Here is a 22,773-nt window from a genome sequence, read left to right on the forward strand (position 1 = left end):
GGGAAATGCAGCTCTTTGCAACGGGCTGAGTTTTATCAGTGAATTCCCTTAATTTGTATAGTTTCTTATGCTGAAAAATTAGATCACAAAATGGAATTGCATCAGTTATATTCCTGAATAATTTTGTGCAGCACCACAATGATCTGTTTCGATGGAGAGTCTCTTTCTAGGATCTAGTGTCCTTCTTACTTTTCAGACTGCTGCCTGATATTGCCCTGATGTTTCTAAGTTTCAGTCCATTATCACTGGGGTTTAGGGTGCTGAAACTGGTGCCTTTGTGAATGGAGTGAGAAATTTAAGAATGTAATTGTACAATCTGAGGCTTAAAGCAGATCCTGAATTTTAAAGTGATTGTTCAGCAGGAAACAGTAGAGAGGTCTGGGACTCCAGGGATAACTATTCCTATGCAATGTCCTGAGTAGCTCAGTGAAGTTGGCTTCCATGCCACCTCTGAAGTCACCTGACAGTGAAGGGAAAATACCTGATCACCCCTGAAAAGGGTGTTGCAGACTGCAGAACCTCTCACCACAGGTTTGAAGTACAGATTTGTCACTCAGGCAAATATTCCAAAAAACCCTGGGTTTGCATCAGCTCAAGAGAGGGCAAATTACCTAGAGCTAAAGAGTTGTGCTTATTCCTTAGTCATTCATGCTAAATATTTAACTGAATCACTGTTCTTTATCTTCTTTTTCAAAAGACTGATTATACTATTGAAATATTTGATTATGATCTCCAGCTTTATGGTCTCAAACCTAAGCAGCAGTACCCTAGTGTTTTTGTCTGTCGTTATTTGACTGTGAAACTCACAAAAATGAATTTTGTGATTTCTCTTTCAATTAGCACTATTTCCAGAACTGCACTGGCATCATCAATTATGTTAGTGATCAAATAAGCTGTTTTGACATGATAAATTAGACACATTAAACTTCTGTTCTTAATTAATTTGTTTTCTTCAAAAGAGCGTAAAAAAATCCATGCTTGCCACATGAAAATAACAAATCAGCAGGAAAAATTACTTTCAAGTTTGTGAAAGAAATAATAAACTATGGGAAATTCAATAAGTATCACAAATTGAAAATATCTGATATTGTCCCTTTCAGTATGAAATTAAAATAAAATAGTGTACATAGGAAGCAGGAAACCTTTACTTTAGCTTTGGAGGATATTAAACCTCAGTAAATAGGTTAAGGATGGTGTGATGGAAGAAGCAATGTGCAGAAAAGGCCCAGATTCTCTTTTCACTGAGCTAAGTGGAAAAAAAGGATGGTGCTCTGAAATATTTCTGAACACTCTTGTAATAATAGCATTCCAGAGTGATGACATCCTTCTCAAAATAATTGATGAACTGTGTGTGCAGAGAAACATCTGAATCTGCTGAAGCTGTACCAGTAATTGCAATTTTACACACACACACACACACACAGAGAGAGAGAGAGAGTTGCTTTTATTCATCACACACACACAGACAGTTACTTTTATTCATTTTATGCAAGAGTCAGAGAAATTTTGTTTTCAAAAGCATGACAAATATTCACCCACGAAGAAGTGGTCTTGTACTTATCTGGAAAGTTCTTGTGGGAATTCCATATCATCCATAGAGGGGGATGCCATGTGATTTCATTTAGGTGACAGTGAAAATAGTAAAGCACTCAGGCTAGAGCAGATGAGAAAATTTCTATCCAAATGAAATTTTGATGAAGAACAGACTTGTACACCACATCCTTTGAGGCCCCCTTGCGGGAGGCCTCATGGTCTTGTCACACCCTGCCCCAAAAATGGACAGCAGAGAGAGCCTCCAAACTGCCAAGAGTGGTTGTATGGGCACAGCCAATCTGGCCCAACAGCCTACTATAAGAAGAGCCACAGCATGAGAGGGATTTCAGTTCCTTGCTGACAGAGCTATGGAACCCTGGAGACAGCAGAACTACCAACAGCTGGAAAGAGCAAGAAAGAGCCCTGAGCTGGTTGCTGGGACTCCAGGAGGATAAGACCCTGAGGCCTTGTGTTCTTCGGCTATTCCTCTTCCACATCTCTCTTTTTCCCACCTCCTTACGCCTGAATTTAAAAAATGTAAACATGTAACTGACAGCGCAGAGCCAATCTTTCATCAAGTTCATTTGTTTGTCATTTGTGTCCTCATCCTCAACATTTCATCTGTCTGAGTCTTTAGATTGTAAAATCTTTAGAACAGAGACGATCTTTTTTTCTGTGTTTATACAGTGTCCCACCCAATGGGAACTCTTTCTGATGCCATTGTATAAATACCAAATAATAAGTCCAACTAAGTCTTCAGACTACCTTACTGGGGAGTAAACTGTTGCCTAGACTTTGTGCTGGCCTGTTGCAAAGGGATGAATTTCATCCCTAATAGACAGCGAGAGCTCAATCCATAGCCCATGAAAGTGGCCACCCGGAGCCGCTGGAGCACTGCAGCCAGCACTGAGGCCAGCACGCTGGCCATGGCCTCAATGGGGGGCAAGGGGCTGCTCCAGGTCCATGGGAGCCCAGGGCTCCTCCTTCACTTGCTCTCCCTCTGCGTGCCTGGGGATAGCTAGCCGGCCCTCAGCATATGCAGGCTGAGGCCCAGGGGTGGGAAAGGCCTTTAAACGGGTGGTTGGCGATGGCTCCAGAAGGGCTCGTCCACCATGCAACCCACCCCATAATGTTTCCCGGCCATGTACTTTCAAAAGGGCTCTCTGGGACGGGTGGACGTTTTCTTTCAAAAGTGCAGTGGGGCCTTTTGGATGGGCGGGTTGGACCTTCACTCCTTGTTTGCCAGCGTGGATGCTCCTTCTCAAAAGACTGTCATTCAGCATTCAGTTTCAAAAGCCATCCTTTCGAAAGGGCATGGTAGCGCAGCGCAGCCTGTGAGAAACCTTAGCTTTTATTGATCAAACAGACTGTGCAGTAGGGGATTCATCCCTTCCTGTGAAAACAAAGGCTTACCCAACTGCCTTAGTTCTAATCAGGACAAGTGAAAGAAATTAATGTTGTGTCAGGCAGCAATATCTCAGCTGAGCATCAGACTGGAAAATAGACAGATAACACTGGAAAAAGATAATGATGAAGAATAAAAGCAACTGGAGTATATGCAAGGCTCTATAACTTTATTTTACACACACACACACGTTGGTAAGCAGCTGCTGAGGGGTTTGACTAGTAGCACCATGATCTCTTCTGAAATGATGCTGCCACAGTAACTACCATGAAGAACCAACCGTCTGTGAAAGACCACTCCTATCAATACGTGAGTCCCTTCTCTGTGGATTACGAGTTATCTACAAGTGCCATAGACTCCTAAGCCTCCGATGTTTTGGAGGCGTTTTTTTAAACACAACGCAACGAGATGATGATGGTGCCACTTCTGGCCTCTTACTGTGGATATTACCACAAAAGGGGACTAATCTGGTACTATATTTTTTACAGATATTCTCTCATGCCTAGGCTACTCCCACCACCTCATGGTCTTAAATCAGAATTCATGCTATTTGTTTACATTATGTATGAAACTCAGGGTAGACAATGAAAATGGATTAGGTAGAGGTTAACAGCCTCACTGAGCACCTGGGGAAGGCAGGTGGCCTTGCTCTACACTCCCAGAAGAGGCAGGGCCTTAGTTAGAAGAAGCGGCCAGCTCTCAGCACCACCCAGCTCACCAGGCACCTCCCCCTCCCCAGCCCTCAGCACTCCCCTGAGTGTGCTGTGCAGAGCTTCAGCAGCAGTTTAAAGGGCCTGGGACCCCAGGGTAATTTTTCCCATTATCCCCTCCCCATTGACAGGCCTGGCAGCCAGTCAGTTTCACTTCTGGGCTCAAGACGCTGGCACAAGGCTTCAATGCTACAGTAGCTTACAATAACAGCACAATAACACAGCCCAGGCAAAGAAAAGCTGTTTTTTTCCCCCTGAGGTTCCATTTAATGCAAACCGTTCATTTTATGCTCACTTTTGTAAAACTTTAAATAAAAAACATAGAAATTGCTCCAAAACTACCTCACAGCTTCCCTTCCCTTCATGACTACTTGATGCTACTGGGGATGTTTGATTTGCTGACCTATGTTCTGTCCCTCGAGCTGCCCCCCGCCCCTAGTGGCTTTAGAACACTGTCGGTAAGCTTGCTGCAGCACTCTAGCTGATTCCTCTGGCTGTAGGTGATCCCTTGCATTCTCTGTCCATCCAGACAGCCAACATGCACAAGAGAAACCAGAAGTCAACCCAAAATGATACTCCAACACCACAACAACGTTCTCAGTACTAGGCAGCCGATTCCTTCCCTGCTCTCCCCCTCCCACCCCAAGCATGTCACTCACAATAAAAAGTTTGCAATATATAGTTTTGAAACTTTTCAAATGATTTGAAGATAAGACACTGGTAAAGTAATGGCAGAAGGCGAACTACATTCAATAAAGCTGAAGCAGCAAGTGGGTATTAGTCCATATTACATCCTGTTAGGAATAGCTCCGGGTTCACAATGTACGAGGCATACAAATCACACACCCTAGGTTTCCATACAAATTGGTTTAAAATGATTTTCTATAGAGCTCTTTGGTGCTCATGTACCATCTCCACTAGCATCAATTGCTACCTAGTATAGTCACCCAAGACCATGCTCAACTTTTCTATCTATAGTTGCCATGTGCTGGACAAATAGCTTGGAATATAACCTGTCCGGCTGCGAAATGTCTCCTTGCCCCACCCACAGCACAGTGGGGATAATCAAAATTTGGCCATTTATGCAAAATATGTTCTCTTTTTTATAGTTATCTGATGACACCATTTAAAGGAAATATTAATAAATATAGTGGATTTTCTGTGTTACGCGCTCTTTGTGAATATATACATATAAGCTGTGTCTACACATGCACAAAAAATCAAAATAAGTGGCCGTTTTTCGAAAGAGCGGGAGGAGTGTCCACATGTGTAAACCTGTCTTTCAAAAGAAAATTGAAAGAACGGGGCGCAGACTTTGAAATCCGAACCCCAATCCAGTATCAGGAAGATCACTCCCTTTCAAAATAATAAATGGAAAGAGTACACGTGTAGACTGTCCACAGTCCGCTTTTTCAAAATACGGGTCCGCCATGGCGCCAGTCAGCTGGAGAGTGGGGCCGCTCTAGCCTGCAGCAGCGGGGCTCTGTGGTCCCTGCGTTCGGCTGCCTTAAAGCCCCATGCACGCAGGAAACCCGTGGCAGGAAGCTGAGAGTATGCTAGGAGCAGCCTCCCCACGTGCTCCAGCCACATGCTCCAGCGCCGCAGCATAGCCAGCAGCCAGCCCCACCCTGCGAGCCCCACGGCTCCCCCCCCCCCGAATCCCTGCAGGGCTCCCAGGGGGAGAAAAAAAAAGGGACCCCTCCTGGACAAAGCGGAAGCTGCGGGGCCTCCTCGGCCTATGGAAGGACGAGGAGGTCCTGCACCACGAGGGTCAAGCAGCACAATGCCGCTGCCTTCACCCGCCTGACGCAGGGCCTCCAGACTACGGCCACCGGGAGCTTACCACAGAGCAGGTACGATCCAAGGTCAAGGAGCTGCGGCAGGGCTATGCCCGGGCCAGGGACCAGGCCGGCTTCTCCAGGGCAGTTCCAGCAACATGCTCCTACTACTGGGAGCTCCGGGGCATCGTGGGGCCTCAGGAGAGCTTCCCACCCCCCGCATTCCTGGACACCTCCAGCGAGGAGCTGAAGAGGAGCAGCCCGTACCGGGGACCCAGGAGGGCGAGGGGACCACCGAGTAGTCAAGTGAGGAGGGGGTCCTCACCATCATCATCCCCTCCCGCTCCTCCAGTCGGGCGACCAGGAGCCGGCTATCCCCGGACGTCACTGAGGGACCCTCCGGTACATACAGGGAGGGGCGCACACCTGCTCCACAGGGTGGGGGTGATGCAACAGCTAGTTGCCTGCACACAGGACCAGTGATCCTGGACCGTACACAGGCCAGCCCCCACATAGGATGTGGCACCCCGCGGTGGCGCACCAGCAACGCCCAGCACCCAAGCTCAGTGGACAGTGCCGCAAGCTGCACAGGGGTGGCGGCCAGGGAGTGCCGGACAGCACCTGGGGCCTGCACAGCACAGGCCAGGAAGGGCCAGGGGCATGAGCAACCTCTGGATGCACCCCCAGGCTGGGAGGCCTAGCCCGTGGGGGAGCAGGTTGGTGCCCCTTGGGGGGTCAGTGTCCTTGGGGGGGCCCCATGGGGTGGGCTCGGGTGGATGGGTGACAGCCTGGTCCCCTCTGTCTAGGGCACATTACTGACATGCTGTCCTCCTCTCCATACAGCCGCACCATCCACGGGCCGGGAGAGCCCTACACTGTCCATCATCCCCAAGAGCCCCCCCGCAGCCCTCGGAGGTGCCCAGGTACCACCCCAGGCAGTGCGCCGCCGGGGCTGTGGCCAGAGGGCCCCCTGCCAGGCCGAAGAGGACCCAGCCAGCCAGAACCAGGCCAAGGTGGCCGAGCAACACTTGTGGCTCACGCAGGCCAACATGGAGTGGCAGAGGGCAGCCTGGGAAAGGCTGCTGACCACCCTAGAGGACATTGGCCACACCATCTGGGACCATACGGCCACCGTTGCTCACCTCCTGGCCCCCCCCCCAGTGTTTCTTTATTGTTCACCACTCCGTGCTGTGCTCCTCAGGGGGACGGTGGGTGGTGGTCATGCGGGTGCAGTGCTGGTGGGGGTGGGGACAGTGAGTGGCGGATGTGCATGGGATGTGGGTGTGCATGTGGGGCAGAGGTGGCTGTCAGCAAAGGCCTGCCTGAGCGCCTCCCAGATGCAGTGGCCATCCCGGTGGGCCTGGTGGAGGGGGGCAGTGCCTGGCTGCTCATAGCCGGTGCTGGCCATAGGGCCCCCTCCCCAGGGACATAGGCATTCCCCTTCCTTCCACAACATTGTGGAGGACGCAACAGGCACCCACCACCTAGGGCATGTTGAGGACCCCGACCTCCAGGCTCGTGTAGAGGCACCTCCACCGCCTTTTTAGGCGCCCAAAGGCCCGCTCCACGGTGTTGCAGGCATGGTTGAGGTGCTGATTGAATGCCTCCTGGGTGGGGTCAAAGTGTCCCATATACAGCCTCATGAGCCACGGCTGCAGGGGGTATGCCGCATCTGCCACCATGCAGAGCGGCATGGTGATGTTCTCCGCCACTGGGATCTCCCGCTGGGTGACGAAGGTGCCGGCCCCCATGCACCGGCAGAGGCCAGAATTCCAGAAGACCCAGGCATCGTGGGTGCGGCCGGCCCAGCCCACATAGATGTCAGTGAACCGGCCCCTTGCATCCACCAGGGCCTGGAGCATCACCGAATGGTAGCCCTTCCTGTTCACGTACTGGCCAGTGCCGTGTGGCGGGGCACAGATGGGGATGTGTGTGCTGTCCAAAGCACTGATGCGGTTCAGAAAGCTCAGGTCCTGGAAACCAGCAATGGTGTTGTCCAGATCCCCGAGGCAGATGACCCTATGGAGCAGCATCACATTGATGGCTCTGACGACCTGCAGGGGGGAAGAGGGACATGTGCTCTAGTACGGGTGTGGTGGCCATCTCCCCCGCCTCGGGCCCATTCTGCCCTCCTCCCATCCAGCCCCTCCCCATCCAGCCCCTTGGCCCCCTCCCATCCAGCCCCCACCCCGTCTAACCCCTTGTCCCCCTCCCATCTAGCCCCCACCCCATCCAGCCCCTTGCCCCCCACATATCCAGCCTCTGCCCCATCTGGCCCCTTACAGTGGAGGGTTCCCCTTGCCCCAGCCCCCCCACCCACCTGGCCCCACCTTACCTCCATAAGTACAGCCCCGATGGTGGCCTTGCCCACCCCAAACTGCTGTCCCATGGAGCGATAGGCGTCCAGGGTGGCCAGCTTCCATATGGCGATCGTGACCCATTTCTCCAGGGTGAGGGCTGGCCGCATGCAGGTGTCGTGGTGCCGGAGTTCGGGGGCGAGCCAGTGGCAGATCTCCTCGAAGGTCTGCCTCAACATACGGAAGTTCTGCAGCCACCTTTCCTCGCCCCACTCCCCTAGCACCAGGCACTCCCACCAGTCGGTGCTCTTAGGGTGGGTCCAGACATGTCGGGGCACACGGGAGGGGGATCCCAGCAGTGCCTGGGCGGGGAGCCCCGCAGCCCCAGTGGGATCTCCCAGCCACCCGATGAGCTCGGGTGCAGCTGTGGCGATGGTGCACAGCAGTGCCAGCAGGGCATCCATAATGAGGGCATCCTCTTGCAGGAGCTGTCGCTGGGCCTCCATCGTGGGCTCTGCCAGGCTGGGAAAGGCTGGGCAGCACTCGGCTCGTGCGGAGGGGAGGGCGGAGGCAGGTGCCCTTTAAAGGAGGCAGCTGGCTGCAGCCCTGGAAGTGCTTGTCGACCATGGGACCCCATCCGTGGAGTTTCCTCCCTCCCTTCTTTTGAAAGAGGGCTTGGAGCTGTGTGGACGCTGTCTTTCAAAAGACCTGCAGTGGCACTTCGAAAGAGCAGATCAAAGTGCTGATCCAAAAAAAACGGTGGCAGGTGCTCTCTTTCAACAGCCGCTATTTTGAGTGCCGAACTTCAATTTTCGCCCTTTCAAAAGGGCGCTCACGTGTAGACCCAACTATAGAGAGAGAGAAAAAGTAACAATTGTTTAGTCTAAGCAAGGGTTAGAATTCACTTGCTCAGAGATACTCAAAAAGCAGAGGCAATAAGGAATTCTTGCCACTGACACAAATAATTACCCATGCTAAATTCTGATACAGCCTGATGCCATATTCTACGTGGATTCTGTTAAGGATTTCTGATAGCACAGTGCTTGCAGGACAGATCCAGTTCTGCTTCCTCGAGTAAAGAGGATCACAGGAGCATGGAGTGCAAGATTCCAACAGATATGAACCCACAACAGTAAAGGAACCAGTAGAAAACTAGTGACAAAGGTAGATGGCAGGCTAAACCTATTGTGAAAATCCATTTAATCGTTCTCCAAATTCATGTTACTTTGCAGGAAGGAAGACAGGCCTTACCTTTGCCCTGGCACCTCTCCCTTCTCATGGGCACACCTCCTGTGATTTAAAAGGAATACAATTCCTTGCTAAAGACTCTTCTTGTAATATGGTAAGTGCTCCCTGCTCCAACACTCAGCTCTTCACAGGATCTAAGCCAGTAAGAACTGTGGTTAACTCCTGTCAGTGGAACCATGCTAAGAAAGGAGCAGAGATGCTACTGTATCTGATCACATGCTTGATGTGTGATAAACATCAAAAACCTCTTCATCTCTGGTTCAGTTTAATTCCAAAATTTCTTTAGTTCAGATGTTGAGCTATAAAAACAAGATCAGAAAAGTTACAATTTGAAAGTGCTGTTTGGCCTATCTTACAAGGTCAGAGAACCTATGGATTTCAGTGCTTCTTTCATATTTATGTAGAGACGGTACAAGTGTTCCACCAGTGTTTATTGCTGGTACTTTATTGACAGGACTTGTCAAGCCACAAGGGGTTTTTGTAGGAAAAAAATATAGTTTGATATAAAAGCATTATCCTATTCTTCTTAAAATTCTTGTCAGCTAAACACCAGCTCTCAGAAGGACCATCCATGCGCAGTCAAGCAGCATATCAAAATATGGCCCTGATACAAATCCTTTTTATGGGCCTTGTATTATCTGCAGATAATCTACACACAAAGACACAGATGTTTTAAGAATAAATAGCTTAGCTAGATAATAAAATCACTTTTAGATGTCACAGTTTAATCATCAACACTGCATTCCATGCACAATTCAGAAAGGTTATACAATGAACTAATAAGAAGGTACCAGCCAGGAATAGTTCCAGCAAATAATGCGTCAGATTTCTAGCTCACTCCGGCAAAATAGCAGATTAGCTGGACCTTCCTAGCTAGGCATTTTCCCCTGCACAGGGGTAGTCAGAGAATGGTGAGCTACAGCTGTTCATGATCACTTGAGGTACATCTGCACAGCAAACAAAACCAAAATCCCACAACTCATCACACTGAGCCTCAAAGTGCTGGTCAACTGACTCAAGATGACAGGGCTTGTGCTATAAAACTAATAAAAGCAGCATAGCTGTGGCTTGGGCTGGAGTCCCAGCAAGTAGGGAGGAGTAAGAGGGGTAAGTCTCAGCATCAGTCCAAATGCGAACATCTAGACTGCTATTTCTAGCCCATAGTCCAAACGAAGACCTTGCTTTTACCATACAGATGGACAATTGGGTAACGTATCCCCAGCTTCTTTAATCTTTGCAGAATCTGGCGATGGTGTAGACAAGACCCCAGAATCAAGAAATTGCGACCAGCTCTAATGACCTTCCAGTGGGTAGAAGTGATAATCTGACCACAATCAGTCTTGTCTACATGGTGTGTGATTCTGCAACAGAGGTGGGTGAGTTTCTGTCCATACATGCCTGTCATAAACTTGCTGGCAAGTACAAACTGAAAGTCTCCTAGCACACATTAACATAGTCCCACTTCAAACTAACATTTAATGTGCACCACCAGTGCGACACAGGTCAGTTACGGCATGTCATGCTACTGTGAGCAAAACTACCTATGATAGTTAAGTCACAGGCGCACCACAAAGAGTTACAGAAGGATCTCTCCAAAATGGGCAATTGGGCACCAAAATGGCAGATGAAATTTAGTGCTGATAAATGCAAAGTAATGCACATAGGAAAACCATCCCAAGTGTACATATAAAATGATGTAGTCTAAACAAGTTTTACCACTCAAAAGAGAGATTGTAGACTCATTGCAGATAGCCACTCAATGCGTTGCAGCAGTCAAAAAGCAAAGTGAACATGAGGAATCATTAAGAAATGGATAGATAATAAGACAGAAAATATCACATTGCAACTGTATGAATCTATGGTAAACCCACATCTTAAAGATCTGGTCACCCCATCTTAAAAAGATATATTGGAATTGGAAAAGCTTCAGAAAAGGGAAAAAAAAAAGTGAAGAGGGATATGGAGTGGCTTCCGTATGAGGATGGTGAAAAGAGATGACTATAGGGGTATACATTTGAGGTCTATAAAATCATCACTGGTGTGCAGAAGGCAGGTTTCAAAAAAGAGCTAGATATATTCATGGAAGATAGATCCATCAGTGGCTGTATTAGCCAGGATGGGCATGTGTTCCTAGCCTCTGTTAGTCAGAACTTGGGAATGAGTGTCAGAGAATGGACCACTCAATGATTATCTGTTCTTTTCATTAGCTCTGGGACATCTGATATTGGCCACTGTCAAAAGACAGAATACTGGTCTGGATAGAGCTTTGGCCTGACCCAGCATGGCCTTTTCTATGTTCTTATGAACTTGAATTTTCACACCTCCAGTGCTGGCTAAAGCACCATGTAGACAAGTCATATGAAACATAAAGAGACAAGGTGGATAAGGTAACATCTTTTAGTGGACCAACTTCTGCTGCAGACAGAGACAAGCTTTTGAACTATGCAGAGCTCTTCCAGCAGTCTAGCATTCAGCATCACAATCTCTATAGACTCAGACACTTTAAAACCAGAGGGGACAATGTGATTATCTAACCTGAACTTGTGCACATTGCAAGACCCAGAACATCACACACACCACAACCAGAGAAATAGGCCCATAATTTCTAATTTAGTGTGACCTGATTTTCAAAGATTCTGAATACCTTAAGCTCCCTTTGACTTCCCTGAGAGCCATCATCCATGAAAGTCAGACCAATTTTGTTAGGGTGATTTTGTAATGATTTAAGTACATTGCTTTAAGCACCCAAAATCCAAACTGTGGGCCTAAACATCTACTAGGTAAAATCTCTAAGATTATAGAAATGTCTGCCATACTTAAACAAAGGAGTTCCCATTAAAAATACAACTACATGAAGTGAGCGGTAATTTTAAATTCTAGAGATAGAGAAGTTCTAAAATGGCTTTGCAGAAAGCTTGTTCAAATAATTTATCAATCACATTATGAGATCTGTGTAGAGTTTGCTAACTGTCTTGTTCAATGGGATGATATACTGACACTTTTCAAGCAGTCGGGAAGCAGAGAGTCACTCATTCATTTTATATGACCCAGTTACTTTTCAGACCATACCAGCATTCCTTATGTTACTGTAAAGCATTATCAGTCTGAAGTTATGGTTTACTATTTTAATGGTTTCATTTGAAGATCACTTAGACCTTAGAATGTGTGTTGATTTTTCTAAGGCTAAGAAACTAAATTAAAACAAAACTCTGTTGAGCTATTCTGGATTTCCACCAGACAAAGCAGAATTTAACTCATTGTCCCTGCTTCAAAGACCTTATTATTTAGAAGTTCATCACAGTATTTCTCTGCACAGAGATACCCAAATTAATTTCAAGAAAAGTTACATATATGAAACTGAGGGCAGTTTTGAACCCTAAATAGTTTACATTCTGTCTGGAATCAGATTAATTTAACTAAATTAAAAGGGACTCTTAGACCTCTGAGTATCTGTCAGATCCCATGGCAGGGATCCCACGGCAGAATCTGTGCCTATACCTTCAACTAAGAATAAACGAGAATTTGCAATTTCATACTGAAAGAGCAGACAGTGTGCTTTAAGAAAAAGAAATCTATGGTAAATAAAATTTAAAACATTACATTTTTATAGATTAAACTTTAAATATCTTACCCAGTGAGGTTGACACTAGATCAAACTCTCAAGAACAAGTCATGTATTCCCGGTCGCTTCAAGTCAAGACTGAATGTTTCTCTGGAAAATACGTTTTTACCCAAAAATTACTTATGTTGTAGTCACACACAGGTTATGTGGTTCAACACTGGCATAACCGGTTGAAATTAATGGCAGGCAGGAACAAAAGGGCTCAGTTCTTAGGGAATTCTCAAAGAGCTGTGGGACGGAATCCTGATTTCCACACTGAAAAACTCAAAGGGTTCCATGGGTTTAGTCCATGTTTGCTGCTGTTCTTCCTATTCTGGAGTAGGTAGACATGATCTTGGGGACTTATTTTCATTTTGAGAATCTGGATTCTGCCCACTAGCTCTTCAGGAGTTTCATGAGACAACACCTGTTTATTCAGGCTGCACTTTCTCCAGTACTGAACCAATAATAATTAGAGGATGTATCCTCTACCCTGTCTCGGCTTAGCTATGGAATAGTTAAAAACATGCTTTCTAGTATCTCATAGATCCACAAAACACTGCAGAGCACATGCAAGCATACCAGACCAGACTCATCCTGTTCCTCTCCTTTGCCACACTGAACAATACAAATGTGCACTGAGAACCAGCTGGGTATCTCTCTATCATGCCTCCATTTCCTCCCTCTTTGGTGTGCTGAGGAGACCTGAAAGAGAGGACTCTCAGTATCTAAATATGAAGAGGTGAGATCTGCTGTAGGAGGGTCATTAATGTTTTTGCTCTCTCTCATCCCTGTAAAACAGAAATACTTGAAGCCATTTTATATGTGCATTCAAGTTGCCTTAGCTTCTCTTAAAAATTGAAGAATCTCTCTCTCTGTCTCGGAACTCAATCCATGGCCTCCTTATGGCCCCATCAGCATACAGCAGCAGCCCATGTGACATCATCAGAGCCATACAGGTAATATGCCGATTGTCCAGGTGGCTAACATAACACACTGATCACAGCATACGTGGTTCACAATGGTAAATAAATTGAAAAGCACAGAGAGAGAAAGCATTTATAGCTGGAAGAGAGCATTACCTTAAAGAATCACATGGCTCCTTGCAAATATTACTCAAGTACCTCTATTTTTTTTCAGTTCTGTCCTTTGTTAATTTTTCCTCATGAGACCTTTCTAATATACCCGTCTTGGTAGTATCTAGACACTGAATCAAGGGCTTTTAATCTGTCAGTGTCTCTTTGTATGTACTGCAAGGGTTACACTACGGAACAATTTTAAACTTTACTGTTGTATGCTGCTTTTATTTGAAAAATAGTTAGGCCCTCCCTTCATTGTTAGTTTCATGCTATGTTCTCCATTCCTTTCAGAGTCTTGGTGCAAAAACTGAAAGGAATTATCTATTCTATTGTAATGAACTACTTATATTAAATCTTCCAGAGCTTCATTTGTCACAAATTACTTCACTGCAGGACTGCATTCGTGCTGCCACTCAGTGGTAGCAAAGAGTAAAAAAGGTAAGTTAGAAAAGTACAGTTTCATATTTGAGGCCAGTTTTTTGTGTGGGTTTGTAAGACATACACCCACCTCACGTGGTAGCAGTAGCATATGCCAGCTATAAAGTCACATAGAGTTAAATGCTGTTCGGATTTACTTGAGGCATAGATCAGGAGTGATTCTATAGCCGTCTGTGAAATTACTTTATATTTGCACTGGTGAATTTGGCCTTCTATGATTTTTTCAAGGTTTAATTAGCAAAGTCACAGCCCACAATAAACAGAATAAATTGGACTTTCTCCCACAGTTACCCAGCAGTCATCTGAAACAAATTCTGCTCTCATTTTCACAGGTGTAAATCCAGAAATTTCATTGGTTTCAATGGAATTATTCCAGGCCTACCATGGTACAAGTGACAGCTGAATTTGGCCATTTGTGTTCTGTTGTAGGTGCACCAGGACATTTTTTGTCTTTTTATAAGCCTGACTCATGCAGCAAATCAAGCGACCCCTAGATCTTTCACCTTCTGATGAACTTATACATGTCTGTCAGGGTCCTATCAGCTTCAACTGCAGCAGCTGTTCCATTGCAGTGGCATAGCTAGAAGTCAACAGGCAACTGAAACGGTTACTTTCAAGCGAGGAGGCAGCTGCCAGACATGTGTAGTTAAATTCCTGACACATGCCGTACATTTTATACTTTTCCTTTGCTCAGCAGATATTTAAGAGTACAAATTCTCAAAACCCTCTGCACGTTCTTTTAAATGTCGCTGCATATTTGCAGGTCACTGCACATTTTGGCTGAAGATTGTCCATTTAGAAATCTAATTCCTTAATTGTTTCGAAAATTCCAAACTCAAGCTGCAGCTGATGTGGGCAGCTTCTTAGTGATTTCAGTGTTTTATTTCCAAAACAAAGGAATACCAGCTGGGCTCCACATATAGCTGAACTGTTTGTGATCAGTGCAGACTTGATAAGATGTAAGTTCAAACACTCATCCACATCTGCACCCCTCTGTAAAATTGCCATCATCAAATTCTTTGGAGGAGGCGAACAAGAGTGGTAAAAGAGAATGAAAGAGAAGCAATTGTGATTCTCCTAACAAATACTCAGTGACATTGAGAAGAACATGGAGGGCGGGCTCAAGAATCTGCACACAAAAATATCTGCTGACCAACAGAAATGTACATTAATTTCCAAAGTGTGCCAGGAATTTAATTACACATGCCTGCCAGCTGCCTGCTGTCTCTCTGCTTGAGAGCAACAGGTTTGGTTGCCTTTCAGCTTGTGGGTATATTTTACTACAGCACTACTCTCCAATATGAAGTCTCCCTGCAACCTAGTACTCCCACATAGTCAGTACCTAGGGTAAGGTTTTGGCAGATTTTTCTCTCTCCTTTTACCCTTTAGCCAAAAAAAGACATTTTGGTATGTTCATAATGCTACTTATATTTTTTCCTCATTTACCTGTACATTATATGCTCTGTAGATCCTACTGCTATTAAGCACCTTATAAACACCTCCAAAATAGCAATAATGCAATAGGTGGGCCTAGTAAAATCAGCCTGTGTTAAGAATTCCCCAGATGTGATACACTACGTCTACATGGAAGAGCTATTTCGGGACCTGCACCAGTTATTTCAAAATATTTTTCTGAAATAACAGGCACCCTATTTCATTATCGCTATAGTCCTCATTGCAGAAGTAAGAGATGGTTTGAAATAGCACTCTATTTCAACATTTGTCACTGTTTAGACAGCACCAAATGCTGAAATAGCCTATTTTGAGTTTAAGCTGTCATGTAGATGTAGCCATAGCGACCAATTTAAAATAAATCAATCCAAAGATCAACTAAAGAAAAAGCCTTCTACGATGCCCTGAATATAGTCACATTCAGATCTGGGTCATGTAAATTGAGTTTCAAAGGTGATGACTCTCCAGTCAGTCCTGGAAAGCTGAGTCCCAGTTAACAACAGTAACTGCATCTCCCAGGATCTAATTCTGAAGGCATTCTGTTTTCTCTTTCAGATCACCTCTGCCTATCCACTCCATTTGCATGCAACAGCTGCAGATAGGGAACTAGGACTGTGTAGCCAGGTACTTCCTGAATAATGCATCAGCTGTCAAATCTCAGTGATATTCAGGTAATGTGTCATTCAATACACTAATCCCTAGGATTAAGAGGTACAAGTTTACCCACATCTTCAGTAATCCCGTATGCTTCATTTAACACCTCCCAAACTGTTGGATCCAGTAGAATAGTTGTATGTCAAACATAAGAATGAGAGCATGACAGCAACTAGAAGGGAATGTCTTGGCTGCTTTACTATTGAAGAAGGGATTGTGTCTAGTAAATCACTCTGTCTCAACTTGTTGTATAGTTACGGGAGCAACATAAAGGAACTCATTGCCACAAATAGTCAGTGAGGCCAAGAATTTAGCAAGATTCAAAGACAACTAGAGCTTGGAGAGGCATTCAAAGTCTTGGTGTCAGGGGTTAAGTGGATCTGTAACTATTGGGGTTATGAGGAGGCTTTCATGAGGACAGTTTAATCCCATATCAATCTGTACCTTCCTCTAAAACAATCATCAGTGATTGAATACTGCCTAGATGGGTGCTGGGTCTGATCGAATACAGCAATTCCTATCATCCTCAGTAAACACCTTCCTAAATACATTGTGGTTCTATACAATGGCAATAGCTGAGTTTTCCAATCAACATGTCACTCAGGGTGATACACTTTTATTCTATTTGCCTGATGTTCCTCTAGTTTATTACATGAATAAGGGCTAAATTAAGGGAGAAAATGTTCATGGTTACTTTACCACAGAGATGGGAGTTCATGGATATATGTTAAAAAAAGATCAGTTAGTTAATTTTTACAGCAACTCACACAAGCACTTTTCTCAGATGAAAAAGCAGTCAAGTAGCACTTTAAAGACTGACAAGATAATTTATTAGGTGACCTTTCGGGGGACAGACCCACTTCTTCAGACCATAGCCATACCAGAACAGACTCAATATTTAAGACACAGAGAACCAAAAACAGTAATCAAGGTGGACAAATCAGAAAAAAAAATTATCAAGGTGAGCAAATCAGAGTAGAAGGGCAGGAGGGGGAGGAAGTCAAGAATTAGATTAAGCCAAGTATGCAAATGAGCCCTATAGTGACCCAGAAAATTCCAATCTCGGTTCAAACCATGTGTTAATGTGTTGAATTTGAATATGAAAGAGAGTTCAGCAGCCTCTCTTCGAAGAGTATTGTGAAAATTCTTCTTCAGTAACACGCAAACTCTTAAGTCATTAACAGAATGACTTAAGATCAGACCCATCACCTACAGCCCCCAACTCAAACTACTGCAACGAATTATTAAAGACCTATAACTTATCCTTAATCAGGATGCCACACTCCAGAAGGCCCTAGGTGACAGGCCTGTTCTCTCCTACAGACAACCTCCCAACCTTATGAGGATTGTCACCAAAAGCCACAGTCTGTACCGCAGGAGTACCAGTCCTTGGACTTTTCCTTGCAACAAAGCCCACTGCCAGCTTTGTCCATATATCTTTTCTGGAGATACCATTCCTGGACCTAACCAGGTGGTTACCTAACGAGTGGGTTGAACCGAGACTGGAATTTTCTGGGTCACTATTTTGCATACGTAGCTTAATCTAATTCTTGACACACACACACACACACACACCCCGCACTTTCAGCCCCTCTACTCTGATTTGCTCACCTTGTTAAATTTTTTTCTGATTTGTCCACCTTGATTACTGTTTTTGGTTTCCTGTGCCTTAAATATTGAGTCTGTTGTGGTATGGCTCTGGTCTGAAGAAGTGGGTCTGTCCCACAAAAGCTCACCTAATAGTCTTTAATGTGCTTGTTAGTCTTTAATGTGCTACTTGATTGCTTTTTTGTTTTGACAGTATATAGACTAGCACGGCTTTCTCTCTGTTACTTTTCTCAGATGGATTTTCAACCGGTGCATGTCACGCATGCAGTTGGGGAACCAGACCTTTGCAAAAGTAGGTGGTTTATTTTCAGAAGCGTCTTGTCAAGAGGAAGTAAAGCTAAGGAATTTGGGCTACCATACTATGATTTAATGCTCATGACTTTATTTATATGCACTGTCTTCTCTTCTAAAAACTCAGCAACAAGCTTTCATGCTCAAAGTTTCACACTAATCAACCTTCCTTTGCTAATTAACAAGCATATCCCACAGGTCCCACTCCTACTCATCCCTCATTTGTACCATTTAATAGCTCTTTATTCACATAGGAAGCTTTGCAACCAAGCAGAAAACCCAGAGCAGGCAAAAATCAAATTATTCCTGAAATTAAGATAGGATTATTTTTTCCAAAACCATAATTTAATATCCCTCTTCAATATTTGCTCCTCCAACACTCCTCATACACTAACCCATTACTTGCACAGCCCACTTGCTTTATTTTTTCCAGTCTTTGTAATACACGTAATGGAAATAGAGGTCATTGGGATTCCTCCACACAGAGCTTTAGAGCTGCAAGTTCCCAGTTATTGTACACGATTGCACTGCAGAGCACAGGACCTCAGACCCTGCAGGCCCCTGGAAGACCTTCACATCAGAAACAGAAGCTCTTCCATGTAGGTTGTACAGAAAAGTTGCTACACTGCTGTCTTCATCTTTGTGCCTGAGAGCCAAGCACTTCAAGCATTAGGGTAGGACCGATGCGTAGGATGCACAGGCAGGGCAGACTATGTGAGGAGGCCTTCCATGTGGCCAGGCCCCCACACTGCAGCCATGGATGTGCATGGGTTCTGCTCAGCTTGGGCTTTTGGAAGATGTGGTGGAGAAATGAAAATTGGCACTTGAAAATTAATTTCTGTAACTTCTGGTACTGCTGCACGTCATTTCTATTGCATCCCAATCGATCTTGAGATTAAAAACCCTGTACAAATATCTCTGTAATTTAGGGTAGCCAGTGAGTCTGAATATTTGTTCTAAATGGAAAATCTGATTACCAGGACAAAGCACAACTACTGGTTATAAACTAATTTTACTTAATAATTGTAAGTATTTTGCTATTTACTTCTAAACCTCATAAAATGGCAGTGATGCCCATTATATCCTTTATTGTAGATTTGATTCCTTAGTGAAATTAAATACATTAGATGACCACTACTTTTAAAACATAAACACCATCCTAGCTGCTGTCTAAAAAAAAATCCTAACCATGTGCAACAGACTAATGCAATTTCATATCAAAATTGTATATGCAGCACATCAAAACAATGAGGGAATCTAGTCCCACCCTAAACAGTTTGATGGCTTGTACAGCAATCCCCTGGTATGTGCAATTTCAATTTGCACTTAACTCACATTAACGCAAGTTAAGTGCAAATGGAAAGCGCTCCACGTAGGGGAAGCAGGGGAGTAGCCCTGTAAGAGCAGCTGTCTGCCTGATGGGCTCCCCCAGCTGTGGGAGTGTTGCATTCCTTCGATTTACTTTTGAAAAACACTTTTTGTGTGTAAACACACCGTGGGATCTTTTGTCAGATCTCGCTTCTTTTGAAAACTCAAAAGAACTTGCTAGTGTAGATGTAGCCAATTATTCTAAACATTCTAAACAGTTATTTTGACTACTGCCACACACTGGGTCTGTGCCTACACTAGCACTCTTCTTTTTTCAAAGAGGCATGCAAAGGAGGGAAATCAAAAATGCAAATGAGGTGCAGATTTACATATCTGGCACCTCATTTGCATATCATTTTTTCGAACGAAGGAAGGCAGTATAGACACAGCTCTTTCAAAAGTAAACCCCATCTTTGAAAGAACCCTTCTTTCTTAAAAAAAATGGGGTTGACTTTCAAAAGAGCCACATCAACACTGCGTTTCTTCTTTCGAAAGAAGAATATGCAAATGAGGTGCCAGATATGTAAATCTGCACCTCATTTGCATTTTATTAACCTCATTTGTATGCCTCTTTCAAAAGAGGAATGCTATTGTAGACCTAGCCTGGATGTTTTCAGAGAACTGTCCACAAAGACTCCAAGATTCCTCTCTTGAGTGGTAACAACTAATTTATTCCCCATCATTTTATATGGATAGTGGGGATTATGTTTTTCAATATGTGTTATTTTGTATTCATCAACATTAAAATTCCTCTGCCATTTTGTTGCAGTCAACTAGCTGTGTGAGAGCCTTTTGACACTCTTCCCAGTCTGCTTTGAGTTAACTAGAGTAGTTTTGTACCATCTGCAAATTTTCCACCTCACTGTTTACCCATTTCTCTTGATCATTTATGAGGATGTTGAATAGGATTGGTCCCAGTAAGAACTTCTGGGGGGCATCTCTAGTTACTTCTCTTCATTCTGAAAACTGACAAAGTGTTTCTACCCCTTTAACCAGTTATCTGTCTATAAGAGAGCCTTTCCTCTGAGCCCATGACAGCTTACTTTCCTTAAGAACCTTCAAAGAGGGACTTTGTCAAAGCAGTCACTCACAGCAATACCATTGCAAGCTGTTTTGGGGGAAAGAAATGCTTGACACAAGTAATCAATAGTTCACTCTTAGAAGCAGCAATGCACTAGGATAGACCAGAGGGACGGGTGGGAGGAATCTCAATTTAACAACTTGTCCAAAGGCCTGTTGTGCTAATGTCCAGCACCCTTTTAGTAGGAACACATCTAAATCCTAGCATGTAACATCGCCCTATAGCCGTCTGGCCCAAGAAGGCAAGAATGGTGCCCAACGAGCAATTTCTTGTAAGATTAAAAGTGGTTAAAATTTCTTTCACTATTAGCACATCACTTTTTAAAGTATAAAATTTTTCACTGATAAATGATGGTAATTGAAATGGCTTCTATCTTGTTGTGTGCAAAATATTTCTATCATTAAAGTAAACTAAATTCCCTTTTAGCACTGGAAAAGCATTATAAAGCATCCCTACTCTGTGAAAGTAGTTTAAGGTTCTCTGTCAGAGGAAGGCAGTTGAAGTCACACTTATTTTATTCTATATAAAGTGTGATATAATTTTCTAATACCGGTTTGCTCTACATATTCTACAAACCATTCATTACAAGCTTATCAGCAGTTGGTTACCAAGTACCCAAACATAACAAGTGAATACACCTCTTAGGGACAGCTCAGCTCTACATCCATTACCTCTGGAGTTGGGCCTACCTCGTAACAATTGTCCCATGAATTAAAATTCTAATGGGACAAAATCCAATTTCCTTCATGTGAGTCTGGCTGAACTGTAGGAGCAAAGGAACTTTCATGGCTGTGAAGATGAAATTATGTATAAAAATCTTCACGGACGTCAGTCTGCTTGATATCCATGGCAGCAACTTATGCTAGATTTTTTTTAAATGCCTTTATTAACTGCATTTGTGGCTATCATCTTGGTCTGGACTCTTGAGAGACCTCAAAAGCTAAATAGAAAGGGGCCAGGTCAATATTTGTAAGGAAAACCTCAAAGGAAACGCAAGAACCCTATAAAGTAACTTGAAGCTGACAGAATGTTCTGGTTTGCTGTAGAACTCAACACCCAGTTGCTGCAGAAACCAGAAGTCCTTTCTTGCCAAAGAGAAAATGAAACATCACAGGAGCAGCTAAGGTTAAGGAATCCCCATGTGAATTTCTGTTCTGGATTCCTCAGTTCATTAAGTGCAGCAATGTCAGTACATTATTCAATGTAATAAATAATTTAAAAACTAGCTAAATGAGCTTCTATTTACCTCTAACTATAAACACCACACCTCTAAAGTCCAGTGCCTCAGGACAGAGCTAGAAGCCAGTGATGCTAGATCATACTGCGAGCCTGGGAATCCCCCTTTTCTAACAGCGTAAAGCTGTAGCACAGGGAGTTCTGCTAGTCACATCAGCAAGCCCAGGATTTCATGTGTGGTTCCTAGCCTTGCACAGAAATGAGCTTTGAAGAGATGACATTTTTGTGCAGCGAAAAGCCAGCAATTGAACAACTGGTCTTGAACAAGAGTAATTTTGAGCAGGAAATACTACATTTGGACATGAGCGTGCACTATACCACTGGAATGACCAGAATTCAGATAATAAGACAAAGGCTATACATTTATCTGTAAAAGTGAGACAAGCATAATGGAAGGAAGTGTTGTAAGTAGTTCAGTCTCAGGTTTATGAGAGCTGGACCATATATAAGTGAGCAGATATTCAAAGTGTACAGGATTCAGTAGTGCCAGATCCAAATTCCTCTACATTGTTTCTCTAAGGTGATGATAAGCACAATTGGCAATTTAAAAAGAGAGGGGTAGAAGAGATAGGTTGCTGTGTTACTTTTTAACTGTCCTTTTTAAATGACCAGCGTTGACAATATTTACTGTTGCAAAACAGCATGGTGCTTGAAAACAGTACAGATAGAACCTGTCTCATCAGGCACCCTCAGCACCTGACCAGTGCCAGATGAATTTGCCCGACCATGGGAGGTCTGTATTGTCTAGCAGCATTACCAACACTTTCGCTGCTTACTGGGCTCTTAGAAGACATTTAGGGGTAAATTAGAGCTAAATAATAGCACAAAACACTATGGCTGTAAACAAATGTTTTGGGACCACAGAAAATTTGTCCAAAAAAGTGGTTGTCTGGCTAACTAAAATCATGCCTGATTACAGAAGTTGCCAGACAAGAGAGTTTCAGATTAGAGAGGTTCAATTTATGTTACAGAATGACTGGAGTGCTCAACTGAC

General features: G+C 44.3%; 1 long non-coding RNA gene across 5 annotated transcripts in view; it reads left to right on the forward strand.

Annotated features, from left to right (window-relative positions):
* The window catches only part of LOC142013606 (uncharacterized), a 235,829-nt gene that overhangs the window by 171,537 nt on the left and 41,519 nt on the right, over nucleotides 1-22,773 (forward strand). For 2 of the 5 annotated variants that reach the window (XR_012645731.1, XR_012645730.1), the window contains exons 4-8: nucleotides 6,270-6,349; nucleotides 8,956-9,065; nucleotides 13,943-14,089; nucleotides 16,097-16,212; nucleotides 18,038-18,095. This is a non-coding gene — a long non-coding RNA (uncharacterized LOC142013606). The remainder of the gene's footprint in view (nucleotides 1-6,269; nucleotides 6,350-8,955; nucleotides 9,066-13,942; nucleotides 14,090-16,096; nucleotides 16,213-18,037; nucleotides 18,096-22,773) is intronic. The other 3 variants (XR_012645732.1, XR_012645733.1, XR_012645734.1) reach the window with 3 other exon arrangements.

This window comes from Carettochelys insculpta, chromosome 5 (genome assembly GCF_033958435.1).
Source record: "Carettochelys insculpta isolate YL-2023 chromosome 5, ASM3395843v1, whole genome shotgun sequence".
Classification (NCBI taxonomy): domain Eukaryota; kingdom Metazoa; phylum Chordata; order Testudines; family Carettochelyidae; genus Carettochelys; species Carettochelys insculpta.